Here is a 13875-nt window from a genome sequence, read left to right on the forward strand (position 1 = left end):
AAACTGTGGCATGCGGTCCAGCCACGGGAGGCCTGCAGCTCTCTTCGGGGGACTTGCTCTCTCTAGCAGCTTCATCAATGCCACCCAGCTGGCCTGGGGGTCTCCACTGCGCTCCTCAGGCCCCCAGGCTGCCCCTGCCACAGCACCGATCACTCTGGACCGTCCTTGTCTCCACTGCTCTGTCCCCTCACCAGCCGGATCTCCAGCATGCTTATCGACAGGCACAGAGAGAGACGTGAACACATTCGTTTGTGAGTGAGTGAGCGAGTGAATGAATGAATGAATGAATGAATGAAGAGCTTTTTCACCAAGCGCTCATTTACAGGTTTCCCTGCCCTTGCAGGTCATTCCTTCAGGGGAGGAATCCGCCCCCTCCCCAGCTTCGAGCTGGTTATGAACTCAGGGCCTGGACTTGCCTGGTTAATGAATAATGAAGCTGGACAGGGGCTGACCTCGGGCTGACCTTGAGCCTCCCCAAGTCCTCCCCCAGTCGGATGTGTGACTGCTCCAAGTGGCCCTTCTCCTCCTCCTCCTTGTTGGTGAGTTCTGAGTCCTGGGAATTCAGACACACAGAAGTCCTGGCTCCAACCCAGAGTGCCCCAGCCTGCTCACAAGGCCACCCCTGCAGGACATGATGACTAAGGACCCTTTTTTTCACACTCCTTACCCAAGCCCAGAATTGCACAACTAAGAGCCAGCACGTGAGCCTCGAGCTGGGCTCTGCCACTGATGTGCTGGGCAACCCCGGGGTCCAGCTTGCCCCACCCATTGGGCCTCGGTTTCCGCATCAGTCAGACAAGGACAGTAGTTCAGCATGACAGAGACTCGTTCCATGACGCTGTGGAAACGGGCGAGCATCGTGACAGTCAGATCCCGACAGGGCCTCAGAGACCACTTCATCATGTGCTATGACGGCCCAACATCACGCGTCCCAGCCTCCCCTCCTTCATGCCGGCCCTCCCTGCTCTCCATTCTTCTCATCATCCATTCATTCGCTCAGTGAATATGACAGGCAGGGCTCAGCGGGAGGGGCCAGGGTCTCACCCTCAGGGATGCAACCATCCCAGGTAGCTACATTCCAGACCAATCTGTGCTAAGGAACAGGTGCGCAGAGGGGAGGGGCACCTTCACCCTGGAGCAGGTGTCACCTGCGTTGAGGCCTAGAGGAGTCGAAGTGAAATCGGGGGGATCCTGGCAGGAGTAACGGCACGAGCAAAGACCCCACAGAGAGAATGACCCCTTGGGAAAATTCCAAACGGTTCTGTGTGGTTGGCTGTATCAAGACCCGATGAGCCACGGATGAGTGTTTAAAATTCACTCAGACAGTGGGGAGTAAAAAGGTTTGGAGCTGGGGAGGCGCACGGTCAGAGCACACGCAGTGTGGAAGGACAGCTCCGGCTGCCACTGCGTGGGAAATGACTTGAACGGAGCAGGGACGTAGCCCTGGGGAAGCTATGGGTGTCGCCCAGGCAAAATGGGGTCTGAATCGGTGGCAGAGGTGGGAGAGAAGGTGATAGATTCAAGAGTTTTAGGAACTAGAATCATCAGAACTTGGTGACTGACTTCTGCTTCTGTCCAAGTTGGAGTAACAGAGGCCAGATTTACCATCCCACTTGAAACAACCAAAAACTTTGGGAAAAAAATACATGAAAAAGTTGTTTGTAAAAAAGAACAACAACCCCCCCCAAAAAAAAACCAAAAAAACAATAATACAACAAACCATCTGATAGGATTAGAGAGAACAGTGTCTGATGCTCACACAGGCCTGGGAATAGTGCCTATTCCTACCAGCTAGACTGGAAAACTCATAAGTCACAGGGCAGTGGGTATGGTACAAGGCTCTTGCCTCAGAGGTGGGGCATAATGAACCCTGGACTGACCATTGCTAAAATCCCACCTAACAAATCACAGAACAAGACCCAAAAGGACCAGTTGGTGCCCAAGAAACTTAACTGCTTCCCTGAATAAAACTCAAGCAGATTTATAAGAACACAAAAATATCCCCAAATCACAATGTCTGGCACCCACCGCAAATTACCAGGTACGTAAAGAAGCAGGACAACTCAACCCGCAAAGAAAAGAATAATCCATCGATGGAAACTGACCCAGAACTGACGCAGATGTGAGAATCACGGAAAAAAAAAAAGATTCTAAAATAGTTTTTATAATTGTACTCTATATTTTGAAAATGTTAGAGACATGAAGATATAAAAAAGATCCAAGTTGAACTTTTAAGAGTTGAAAACTGAAAAATACACTGAGTGGGAATCACAGCAGAATAGACAAGGCCAAAGAAAAAATTAGTGAACTCGAAGGCATAGCGATAAAAACTACCCAGAATGAAACACAGAAAAAAAAAAACAAAACATAAAACGAAAATAAAAAGGAACGAGCACCAACGAGCTGTAGGATAATCCCAAGCGGCCTAGCATACGGGTAATCAGAGTCCCAGAAGAAAGGAGGAAGGAAACAGAAAAAATATTGCAAGAAATAACGGCTGAATTTTTCCAAACTTAATAAAACCTGTGTCCAAGAAGCTCAGTGAACCCCAAGCACAGATGCTGGGTGGCTGACTGGACGTGGAGGGTGAGAGAAAAGAAGCAGGCACGAGTAATGACCCAGCGTCTGGCCCAGGAGACCGTGGCTTGGACCACTCTTTTAGGGAGAGGCCTGGAGGAGAGGCAGATGGGGTGGGATCGGGGCGGGAAGGGCCTGTGTGGGCTGCGGAGACACAGCCGAGGTGTCCAAGGGCAGCGGACGTGATGGATCCGGCATCCGGAAGGCGACGAGCTGGAGAAAGAAGTCCAGTTGGTGATGAAGGTGCTGGGCTCTGCTGGGGAGAGCTGAGGGCAGGGCCAGACCCAGGACAGGCAAAGACAGAAGAGTCGGCTGGGGAGAAGGGACAGGGGAACCAAAAGAGTGGGTGCCGGGGGGAGTGACCCTGATGACAGATTGCTCTAAAGTGGCAGCGCAGTCATTCCGAGGGGAAATCTGGTGAGGTTGGATTGGCCCTAGGTTGGGACTATCTCAGGATATTGTGCAGAAAGTGGTAGATGTGAGGGGTCCTGGGGAGGGGCGGGCCCTATGGGGACAGAAGAGTCTGGAAGAGGGTGGTACTTCTCAGGAGAGTGAGGGCTACATGGGCAGGGGGCAACGTGGAGGCAGGATGGCTGAGTTCAGAGGTGTGGCCGCGCCAGTGATGACCAGGTCAGGGTGGACCACAGTGCAGGGGCCAACTTGAGGTCCCTGGGGATGACAGAATGGGGAAAGGGAGGGGCCAGGATGTTGGCCAGGGGGTCCTTGTGGTGCCCAAGACGGACACTCTGAAAGGAAAGAGCGGGACTCTGGGAGGCCCCAAAGCTCTAAACAGAAAAAAATTGTTCCGGGGGTGAGTAGGTGACCCAGAGTCCAAGGCGCTGGAACCACCAGGGCCTAGGGAGTTGGGTGGGGGTTGGGGTGAAGCAAGCTGTGGTGGATAGAAAGGCGTCACAGGCTTGGGTTAGGAATCATGGAGAAAGAAAGAGAAAGCTGGTCTCCTGAACCCTGGGCTCCACCACTGCCACCCAGGTGGGCAGCTTGAGGAAGGATGTGGGTCTACATCCTGCCTTCGCAGGCAGCTCCGGCTACCTAGGAGCAGAGCCCTGGGCCAGCCCCAGCCTGGGCCTTAAAGCCAGGGCTGCGGGACGGAGAGAAAGCCAAGAAGAGCCGGGTCCCACAGACTGCCACAGGAGCCCGGGCTCTGAGTGCAGAGGCCAGGGCGCAGCTGTGAGAGGCCCACGTAAGGATGTGGCAGGCAGCAGCATGCCTCCTTAAGCTCAGGGGCTCAGAAAGCTTCCTTTGGCAAGGGGCCCGGGGGTGGGGGAGGAAGCTTCTGCCTGCTCCCCAAGGCCACCTGCTATCCCTGACAACCCAGTCAGCCCTGGAGGCCTGGGGAGCGGGGAGGAGGCCATTTCCGTGGACCCCAGCTGGGTGCAGGGGGAGCTGGGCGGTCCCGGCCAGCTTCTGCCTCCTTCTTCAAGAGCATCCTCTACCAGAGGAGCAGCAGCCAAGGCCCATCCTGTCTCTGTCCTCAGCACACTGAAATATGGGGAAGCACCCTCCTCCCCTGGGCAGTGTGCTGTGCTCCCTGAGCGTGGGATTTCACACACTGGGGCACCTGCGTGTATGCTCAGAATGTGGGTGGAGGCAAACACAGACACAGGCACAAACATAAGCAGCTTCAGAAACGTGCATGCCCTTGGGAGTAGCTAGTTACCTGCGCCCCTGTGCATGTGTGCAGAGGAATCACACACGGGCAGAAGCGAACGCAAGGGCCTGGAACCACAAAGGTGGGTACATGCACCACGTGCACCTCATATCCATGCATGCCAGTGCGCACACATTATGCACCCCAAATGCAAGTACATAGTAGGTATATATCCACGCACAGCCGTTTCATACACATCCATGCAACTCTGTGAACCCGCAGAGATGCTCATCCCACGTGCTTATAAGCATTCACAGAGATGGTCACCCCCACACACAGGTGTGCACTGAGAACCAAGTACCAACAGATATACACAGGCACATGCAAGGTGCACATACGAATATGCACAAAGATGCGCACGCACATAAATACGCACGCGCATATGAATATGTACCCAGTGACGCATATTTGGAGCTACTCACACTTACGCAAGGTACATGCGGATTCTGCAATACACCGACCTGTACCCATGACACAATGCATGCGTACAGACATGTGCGTGTAGGTACATGTGTCCTCCTGAGGACCTGCTGAAGGCTTGTTCTGGATCTTGAGCACCACCTCTGCACCCCGGTTTAGGGAGCCAAGAACGCTGGGGAGGGGGAGCACAGAGACCCCGAGATTCTATGTTGGCTCTCTCTTTTGATTGAGCCACTTGTTGACACCACCCAAGGTCCCTCAACTATTTAAGGGAAGACTCAAACCCAGGGCTGACCTGCTCCAAAGCCCGCAGACCCTACAGCAGTGGAAATCATTATCTCCATTTTACAGATAAGGAAACCGAGGTTCACAGAGGCAAGGAACAGAGCCAGGCCTCTAGTGAAGGAGTCCTGCATACAGGCTTCCAGCTGTGAGGCTGAACTTGACCCTGCCATTCCTCTGCTTGAAGCCCTTCCATGCTTCCACAGGAGGACTAACCTTTACAGCTCCCAAGCCCTCCTTGGCCCAACCCTGCCGGCCTCGCCCTCCTCTCCTGCCCCCCAGCACACTGGCCTTTCCCAGTTTCTCTAACGTTTCAAGCTCCTTCTGGACTCCATCCAGCCTTGGCCCAGGCTGTCCCCACTTTGTGGGCTGATGTCCCCTGCCTTTGCCCACTCCCACTCCACTTGTTTCAGCTCCAAGGTCATCTGCTCTGGGAAGTCTTCTCTGGTGCCCGACCACTTCCCACCCCCCAGCCCCAGCCACACCTTGTCACAGTCCCTTGAACTTACCACAGGTCCTATGTGGCTGTGTAATGATCTGCCCGATACCTATCCTGTCCCAAGAGGGCGGACACAGGGGCTGTCTTGTTCTCAGCTGTGAACTCTGCACCCAGCACTGTTCCTGGCACATAGTAGGTGCTCAACAGAAAGGTGCTGGAGAGATGAAGGAGGCTGTGGCTGGCAGGCATGTGGGGGAGGGGCAGCCCGATCAAGAGCAGGAAGCGGCCTTGGAGGACATAAGATCCAACCCCTCCTTGTAGAAGGCCTGAGGAGGGACAGGGACTTGCCTGAGGTCACATGCTGCAGAGTGGAGGGACAGGATCAGAACTCAGATACCCTGCTCTCCAGCCTGGAGCCCCCACGTCTCCCCCAAGTCTCCACCAGGAAGGCAAGGCCCTCCTTCGCCTTCCCATCTCTTCTCCTCCTCCCTGGAGGCTGCGGGGCCCTGACCTGACACTCCTTCCTTCTCGAAACAACCCCCTCGCCAGGCTCTGTGATATGCCAGCACCCCACTGAGAAGACCCCCTCCAATCTCCCCTCTGAGAGCTGGCTGCTGGAGTCATGGGGCCACTTTATCACTGCGTGGCCATGGACAAGGAGTCTCCCCTCTCTACGCTTGGTTTGCTCATCTATAAAATGGAGACATGACACGTCTAGAGACGCTGGGAAGAGTCGGTGGTATAAACACGAAAGAAACACCCAACACGCTTCCGGGCAGCGACAGGCGCAGGCACTTCTCATCAACCCTCTCGTTTTATCCTCTTCACAAGCTAGACGTAGGGACGACCCTGTTTGTAGAAGAGGAAACTGAGGCTCAGAGAGGTCCCGCACTTTCCCAGGCTGCAGGGCTCCAAATCCGGTCCCTGGGGACAGGGCTGGCTCCCAACTCTGCACGCGCTGCCCTGTCTCCGTGTCTCCGTGGGAGCCGCCCCGCCGCCCGGCGTTTGTCCTTCCTCCCTAGCAGCTCGCGGGCTCCCCAGGGGTCTCCCCGCGCTGTGCTGGGCGCCGGGTGCCGGAGCTGGGGGGAGGAGGGCGAGCGGGAGGGGGCGCCCGCGCGCGCGGGGTCGGCTGGGGGTCGATACCACGGCGGGATGAATGGGAGAGGCGAGAGTGGAGGGCGGGGGTGTGGGAGGGGATGGGAGGAGGAGGTGGAGGACGCCAAGGGGGTGGGGGTGGGAGGAGCCGCCCCTCCCTCCTCCGCCCCCGCCCCCGGCCCAGCGGGCCCGGCCGGGGCTGCAGCCGTCAGCGCCGAGCGTGGCCCCGCGGCCCCGCCGAGGAATCGATAACTAATTTCACCGCAGAAGCCGCCCCAGTTTTTTCCCCGATAATTGTGCGCCGGCAGCTGCGAGCGAGGCCCCCAGCCCGGCGCGCGGCCCCCGCCCGCGCGCGATCAATTGACACCGCCACCGGGCGGCGGGAAAACTCATTTTTCTCTCCCTCTTCGGCTCCCGGTGGGCGCGGGCGAAGCTCCGCCTCGGGCCGGGGGCGGCGGAGGGGGTGCGGACCGGTTCCCAGACCGACTTGGGTCTGGGAAGGAGGCTTCCAGGGAACCCGAGGCAGTGGGGTGCCTCAGTTTCTCCATTCCACGAGCAGGGGCCTGGCTGAAGGACCCTAGGCGGACCGGTCCCGCCCCTCCGCTTTCCGGTGCTGGCCTGCGTTGAGCACGGCCTCCTCGGGCTGCTGGAAGGAAAGGCTAAGCGCGCAGGGGCCTGGACGCGTGGGTTCGAATCCCCTCTCCACCAATTACCACGGCGTGACCTTGGACTCCTTCCTTTCGGGTTCGTCTCTCCGATCCTCAGTTTCCCCATCTTCCCAAAGGGGCCTGGCACGGTCCTGGGCAGACCCGTTTATCGGAGACAGGTGACGCACCAGTCGGTGCTGGTAAATGGTGGCTGGAAGTCATCAGTTAGTTACTCACGGAGCATCTACAGCCCAGGCACTGTTCCAGGCATGGGGACAGAGCCGTGATCACGGCAGAAATCCCTATACCCTTGTGGAACTGGCATTCTAATGAGAGGAAGAACAATAAACATAATACATAAGTAAGTGGTGAGATGGGAACGCCACGGAGAAAAATAAAGCAGGCCAGTGGGACAGGATGTGGGGAATTAGAGGGTGCAGAGCCAGCCGGCAGCCCCCCAGGGTCTCATCAGCAGAGGCCCCTTTGCAGAGCTCTGAGCTGCCAGGTCTGCTTCCAGCCCGCTGGCTCCTCAAGGTCTCTGGAAACCTGCAGACTTGGCATTCTCTGAGGAGGGTGGGTGGGGGGATGTGAGCAAGAGGAGTGAAGGGAGATGCCATGGGTCCATAGGGGGTCAGAGAAAGAGGTCATAGTGGGGGCTGGAGAGAGTCCAGAGAGAAAGGGGGGGGGCGGACAGAGACAGAGGGAGAAGGGACGACAGAGCTCTGATGGCCAAGGAGTCCTGGAAGGTTAGGGTTACTGTCAGAAGGGACTCGGGTGGCTGGTCTGCGCCAGCTGGGCCACTGAGGCTCAGAGAGGGGCAGAGGCCTACCCAAGGCTACAGGACATGCTGGGGGTAAAGGCGGGTGCCTGAGTCCTGCCTCCAGACTCTGGAGAAGGGTAAGAGGCTCCAGAGAGGAAGGAACGCCAGAACAGAGGAAAGAATCATGGGAAGAGGAAAGAATCATGGGAAGAGGGAAGCGGGGTGGGGTCCAGCACCTAGGCTGGGCCAGGGGGCTGGGGAGCCTTGCTGTGCCTCCCAGATAAAGGCCAGCCTTGGAGCTGCCTTGAAGCTTTATGGGCTGTGTTCGTAAATCATTGGGAAGACTCAGGATGATGGGTGGGGCCTCAGAGAACCCGATCTGGCAACCAGGTTCCCCAACACGTACTATCTAACAACACCTGACCACGGTGGCCAGCGAGCCAGGCAGGACCAGGGGCCCAGGGCTGCTGGGGAGGCTGAGCAAACCTCAGGACTCTCCCTTGCTTCGGTTTCCTCATCTGGAAAACGGGACCGATGGTGAGGTTCTGAGGTTCTGTCATTTTTCTTCCCTCCAAGGAACACCCAGCCTCGTCATGGGGGGCGGGGGGTGACAGCGTGAGAGCAGTGACTTGGCAGAAATGAGAGTGAGGTTGCTAGCAAGCAAATGAGGTGGGAGGAGGAGGAGGGAAGGACTAGACTGGGTGGCTGGGATTTGGAACAGTCTGGAGCTAGGTCTCAGCCACCTGTTTGTTAGTCCATCCATCTACCCACCCAGACATTCATTCGGTCATTCGACAAACATTTATTTTCTAGTAAGTACCTGCTCTATGTGAGACACTTTGGAGGGGAGTGAGCGTGAAGTCCCCACCTCTCCTCCTCCCCACATTTTCTCTTGGTCAGAGGAGCACTGGATTGGGAGTCAAGACTGGACTCAGGCCCGCCGGGTGGCCCGGGCAGGCCCCTCACCCTCTCTGTGCTTTGGTGTTCCAACACCCTGTGCATAGAACCCACAGCCAGACAATGGCACTGTGTCTGGAAGAGCCGGGACACACAGTCCAGGGACAAGGTGCAGAAATAGGACTGGCGGCTCTGTCTCTTGCAGCCCCCATTCATAAATCTGGGCTTCTCATCCCTGCAGCCTTAGGTTTTATCAGATAAGAGGTCCTGATGACCTGCGACAGCATGGGTCCCACTGACCTCAAAGCTGCGACTGCCATCTGACCGCTCTGGGGTCCTTATGCCAGGAGCCAACAGGCAAAGGAAGGAGTTGCTGTTCAGGTGTGAGCAATCCACCCCAGCTGTGGCCGCGGGGGCTGTAGTCCGCGTCGGTAACCATCTCGTGTAACATCTTTGCAAGGACTGCAGGTGGCCAGCCTTGAAGGGGACCCGAATGGACGGGACCCAGTGGAAGGCGGGGGCAGAGCTGGGTGCTGCAAGGGGCGGACCGTATAGAACACCTCCCGTGCATTCCTTCACACCTCTCGGCTTCGCCTCGATCCAGTGAACATCCCTCGCAGGCCGTGGCTAGCTCCAGGCAGCTGGCCTGCCAGCGCCTCACCCTAGGCCTGCGGGTCCCATCTCGCTTCCTGCCCTGGGGCTTCCCGGATGCCCGGGAGCCCACCTACCAGTCACTCATACTCAGCTGTAACACCCTGCAGGTCAACCATTGGTCGAGGGGAGACAGAGTCATGGGATTGGCGCCTCCTCTCTACTCCCCTCCCCTGGGCAGGTGGTCCTGAGATGCATTTCATAAGTAATCTCCATCTCGGGGGGGGGCTGGGCACCCAGACTTCCATCATGGTGAGCTCAGTAACGTGTGCTTGTGTTGGCTCTCTCCCCTGGGAATACGCGCCCAAATAAATACACGTACATCAGCCTTTAGTGTAGCCCGCTTTCCGAGACAGGAAAACAAGTGTTACGGGCTGAATTATGTCCCCCAAAATTCGTACGTCGACGTCCTAACCTTCCGTACCTCAGACTGTGACTCTATTTGGAGACGGGGTCTTTAAAGAGATGATTAAGGTTAAATGAGGTCGTTAGAGTGGTCCCCAATCCAGTATGACTGATGTCTTTATAAGAAGAGAAAATTAGGGCACAGATACAATCAAAGGATGGACCACATGAAGACACAGGGAGAGGACAGCCATCAGTAAGCCCAGGAGAGGGGCCTCCGAAGGAACCAGACCCGCCGACGCCTTGGTCCCGGACTTCCGGCCCCCAGCACTGTGAGACAATAAAATTCTGTTGTTTAAGCCGTTCTGTCTGTGGCACTTTGTTCTGGCAGCTCTAGCAGACAAATATGTTCTCATACCCGTATTACATCCGAAGAAACTGAGGCTTGGGAAGGCAAAGGACTCACCCAGGGTCACGCAGCACAGAAGTGGTACAGCCTGGATCCAAACAGGGGTCTTGGAGAGGCAGAGTGCAAGCCCTTGACACTAGGGGACCGAGCAAGTCCGCAGACCCTCAGGTCCAGAATTCCGGTCCCCTCTCCCAGGTTCGGGAAGCCCCTCCCTCCATATAGGCCCACCTCCTCCTTCACCCATCCCCCTCCGCTCCCTGCCTCTGGGCCCCTGGCTTCACTGATGCTGCAGTGCTGGGCTTTTCCAGCTCCTTCCCCTCCTCTGAAGGCTCTTCCCTGCCAACCACACACACACACACACACACACACACACCACACACACACACACTCAGCATTCACCCTTTTTTTGGCAGCCACTCTGAGGCTCTCTCTACTGTCTTCCTTAATGTCTAGTGCAGACCAGCAGCAGAGTGGCTTGGGGATGCCCCCTGACACCCCCCTCCCCGCTCTGCCATTCCCATGTGCCTTGGGTGGAGGGGCGAGCAGGGTGCTGTGCTGGGTGCAGGCCGGAGGCTATGCACAGATGGTCTCGCTGACTCACGCCCCTGCAGTTAGGACCAGCACTGTCTCCATCTCACACGTGAGGACAAGAGGCCCAGACACTGGGACAGAGAGGCACAGGGCTATGGCAGACAATAACGGGGTGATTTGCCCCAGTCTAAGGGGAGGGTGGGGGGAAGGCTTCCTGGAGGCAGTGGCCCTAGAGCCGAGATCTGGAGAATGAGCAGGAGCCACCCAGGTGAAGAGGGAGAGAGCAGCATCGCAGCTCGAGAGAGCAGCACATGCAAAGGGCCAGAGGAGAAGGGGCAGAGAGAAAGCCTGTGCACACGGGGCGGTGGAGGTTTCTGGAAACGGCTGGAAGGGTCCCCAGGGCTGGGCTGTGCAGGGCCCTGCGAGCCAGGTTAAAGACTCTTGTCTTTATCCCACAGAGAGTGGCGTTTTCAACACCCCTGCACCAGCTGTGTGGTGGAGAGTAGGGTCATAGCACAGAAGCAGTCAGGAAAGCAAGAGGTCGGCTCGTGCCCAGGTAAGAAGACTTGGGGATGTGTTATGGCATGAATATTAAAAAAAAAAAAAAAAAGACCCAGACTCAGCACAGCGGTGACAATAACATCCAGTCCTGATTTGAGGGCGGGAGGATCCTTGGAGAGTCCTAGTTTGTTTCCTACGTGAGGAAACTCAGGCCCAGAGAGAGGAAGGGCTTTATCCCCAAGTAACTCTGCTGGTTCATTCACTCAAAAGACATTTACTGAGCATGCGCTAGATGCCAAGTGCTGTGCTAGAGGCTGGGGACTGAGAGCTGAGCAGATCTGCCCCGCTGGACTGGGTGGGGGTGCAGCGGCCAAGCCAGCATGGTCCCCAATGCAGGAAGGTGGACAGAGAGGGAGGGAGGGAGGCAAGTGTTCATAAGGATGACAAAATTACTTACGGAGCATTTTCCATTGCCAGATGTCTGTAAACTTGACAAGGAAGGCTGCAAGGAAGCGCTGTCATGCCGGTTCACAGACAGCAGGACTAAGGGGCGGAGAGGCAGAGTGCCCTGCCTCACCCAGGCACGAAGGAGGGACAAGGCAGGCTGTCTGGGCCAGGCCCCTGTCCCACCTTCTCCTGGAGCCCTGGCCTGCCCTTCTGGGGCCCAGGCAGGAGCTGGGGGGATGGTGCACTGGGGGTGTGGGGCAGAAGCACAGCTGGTCCAGGCATCTGCTGACAGGTCTCTGTTTCTTCCCCTATTCACTATGTGTTCGGGGGAGGGGGAGGGAGGGGAGGTGTCGGGGAGAAGGAGCAGAATGTGTCGGCGCCAAAGGCTGCAGGCCTCTGCCTTCCCCCTCACTCTCCACCTTCCCCTCCTCCTCCCCCAATTTCCAGCTTTCATTGGTTTTTGGGGCCAGGCGGATTCTACCTGGAGTCCAGGACTCCTGCCCCTTAGCTGCTGGTCCCTCCCTCCCCTAACCCCACCCCAAATCTCCCTTCCTTGCCCTCCCAGAACTCCATGCTCAGTGGGTATAATGTCTGTACCCCGACTGCTGGAGCAGAGAAGGGGTCTTTAACCTGGGGTGTGGCATGGATAGAATTCAGGGCGATCATGAACTTGGATGGGAAGAGAATGACATCATCCTTTTCCCTAAGTCCAGTCCAGCATTTCCTTCAGGGATGACCGCACCCGGCACCCCCGCAGTCAGCACCCCTGCAGTCGCCAGCACCAGCAGAAATCACTGATCTCTGCGGATCAAATCAAAACGGATGCAGATTCCTCAAAATCTCATTCGTCAGTCCTTCGTTTTAGACTTCCTGCTAGATCTTGTTAATGTTTAATAAAGAAGCACACTTATTATGACATCACGAATGTGCTTTAAAAAAATCCCATTAGCTGTATTTGAAATTAATTGGCTCCCGGTGTAATCCCATGTATTTGTTATGCATTTACAAACCAGACAGGGTATGAAGGTGTTATCACATGCCTGGGTGGTCCGTGGCACAGAAAAAGTCATGACTCCCCCACCCCACTCAGGGAGAAAAATGGGGACCTTGGAAACAGGGATACAAAGCAGGGCCTGAAGCACAGCTGGGAAGCCGGTGGCGAGCCAGGCAGGGGCCTGATAGGCGAGTGGCTGGAGGTAAGGGCACCCTCTTGCTGTTAGAACCTGTCTTCTCGAGGGATGCTTCGACAGGTTGGAGGCCAAGCCTCTCCAGGGGCCTTATGGCAGGCATCCTCTCCCAGCGCCAAACCCAGGTGGATCGAGTAGGAAAATGTCCCCAGGAAGAGCTCCTCGGCAGGGACAACCTGGGAGAGGCAGCCACCTAAGGGAGGCGTTGCAGGAAGGCTGGCTGGCCGACACCCTGGGCTCCCGCGGGGCCAGGCAAGAGCCTACCCCACTCTCAGTTTCTCCTGCCTGAACCCCAACCAGGATCTGGACACCCCAGCAGCCAGAAGCTCAGCTAGAGCCGCCCCAGGCTCCACACTGCCCCGGAAGTTCTTCTTTTCATCCTGATTCAGTCTCACTTTTTGAAGGAAGCCTGAGGCTGCCTCCATATCCCCCTGCCCCTGGTTCTCTGGAACCTTCCATCACAGATGGCCTTGCCCGTCATTCCCCTCTCCATGGCCAAAACCCCTGCCTCAGTCCATAGCCCCTTGAGCCAACCCAAGGGGCAGGGGAGGAACCCACGATGAGGGGCGTCCTGTCAACTTATGGGCACATGGGGACAAGAGCAAATTCAGTTAGGTCCGTCATTCATTCTCTAGCAATTTAGTGGGCACTGCGGTGAGCGAGACAGTCAGCCCTGTAGGCAGGTTGCTTTAGGTCCAAATCCCAGCTCTGCTACTCACCTGCTGGGTCGCCTTGAGCAGCTATTTTGACCAATATTGTCCCTCAGTTTCCCTACCTTAAGGGTTATTATGAGGATTCAGTGAATGACTACAAAGTAAAGTACTAAAAACATATCAGCTGTTATTATTATTATAGGTGGAGACTGTGACACACGTTGCTAGGTCTCTTCCCTCCTCTTCCATAAGACTAACAATCCTCAATCCTTAGCTGGGCACATGGCTTCCTGGCTTAGAGACTACATTTCCCATCTTCTCTTACAGCCAGAGCTGGCCATGTGACCAAGTCCTGGCCAATAGGA

General features: G+C 56.5%; 1 long non-coding RNA gene across 1 annotated transcript; it reads right to left on the reverse strand.

Annotated features, from left to right (window-relative positions):
• Positions 1-8306: 8306 nt before the first annotated feature.
• On the reverse strand, positions 8307-12453 carry LOC120601633 (uncharacterized). The gene is made up of 3 exons (XR_005652496.1): positions 12301-12453; positions 11681-11985; positions 8307-10327 (listed from the first exon to the last, which is right to left on the reverse strand). It is a non-coding gene; the product is annotated as an uncharacterized LOC120601633 (long non-coding RNA).
• Between the last annotated feature and the right edge of the window lie 1422 nt (positions 12454-13875).

The sequence above is a fragment of the Pteropus medius genome, unplaced genomic scaffold, assembly GCF_902729225.1.
Source record: "Pteropus medius unplaced genomic scaffold, Ma_sr-lr_union100, whole genome shotgun sequence".
Lineage (NCBI taxonomy): Eukaryota > Metazoa > Chordata > Mammalia > Chiroptera > Pteropodidae > Pteropus > Pteropus medius.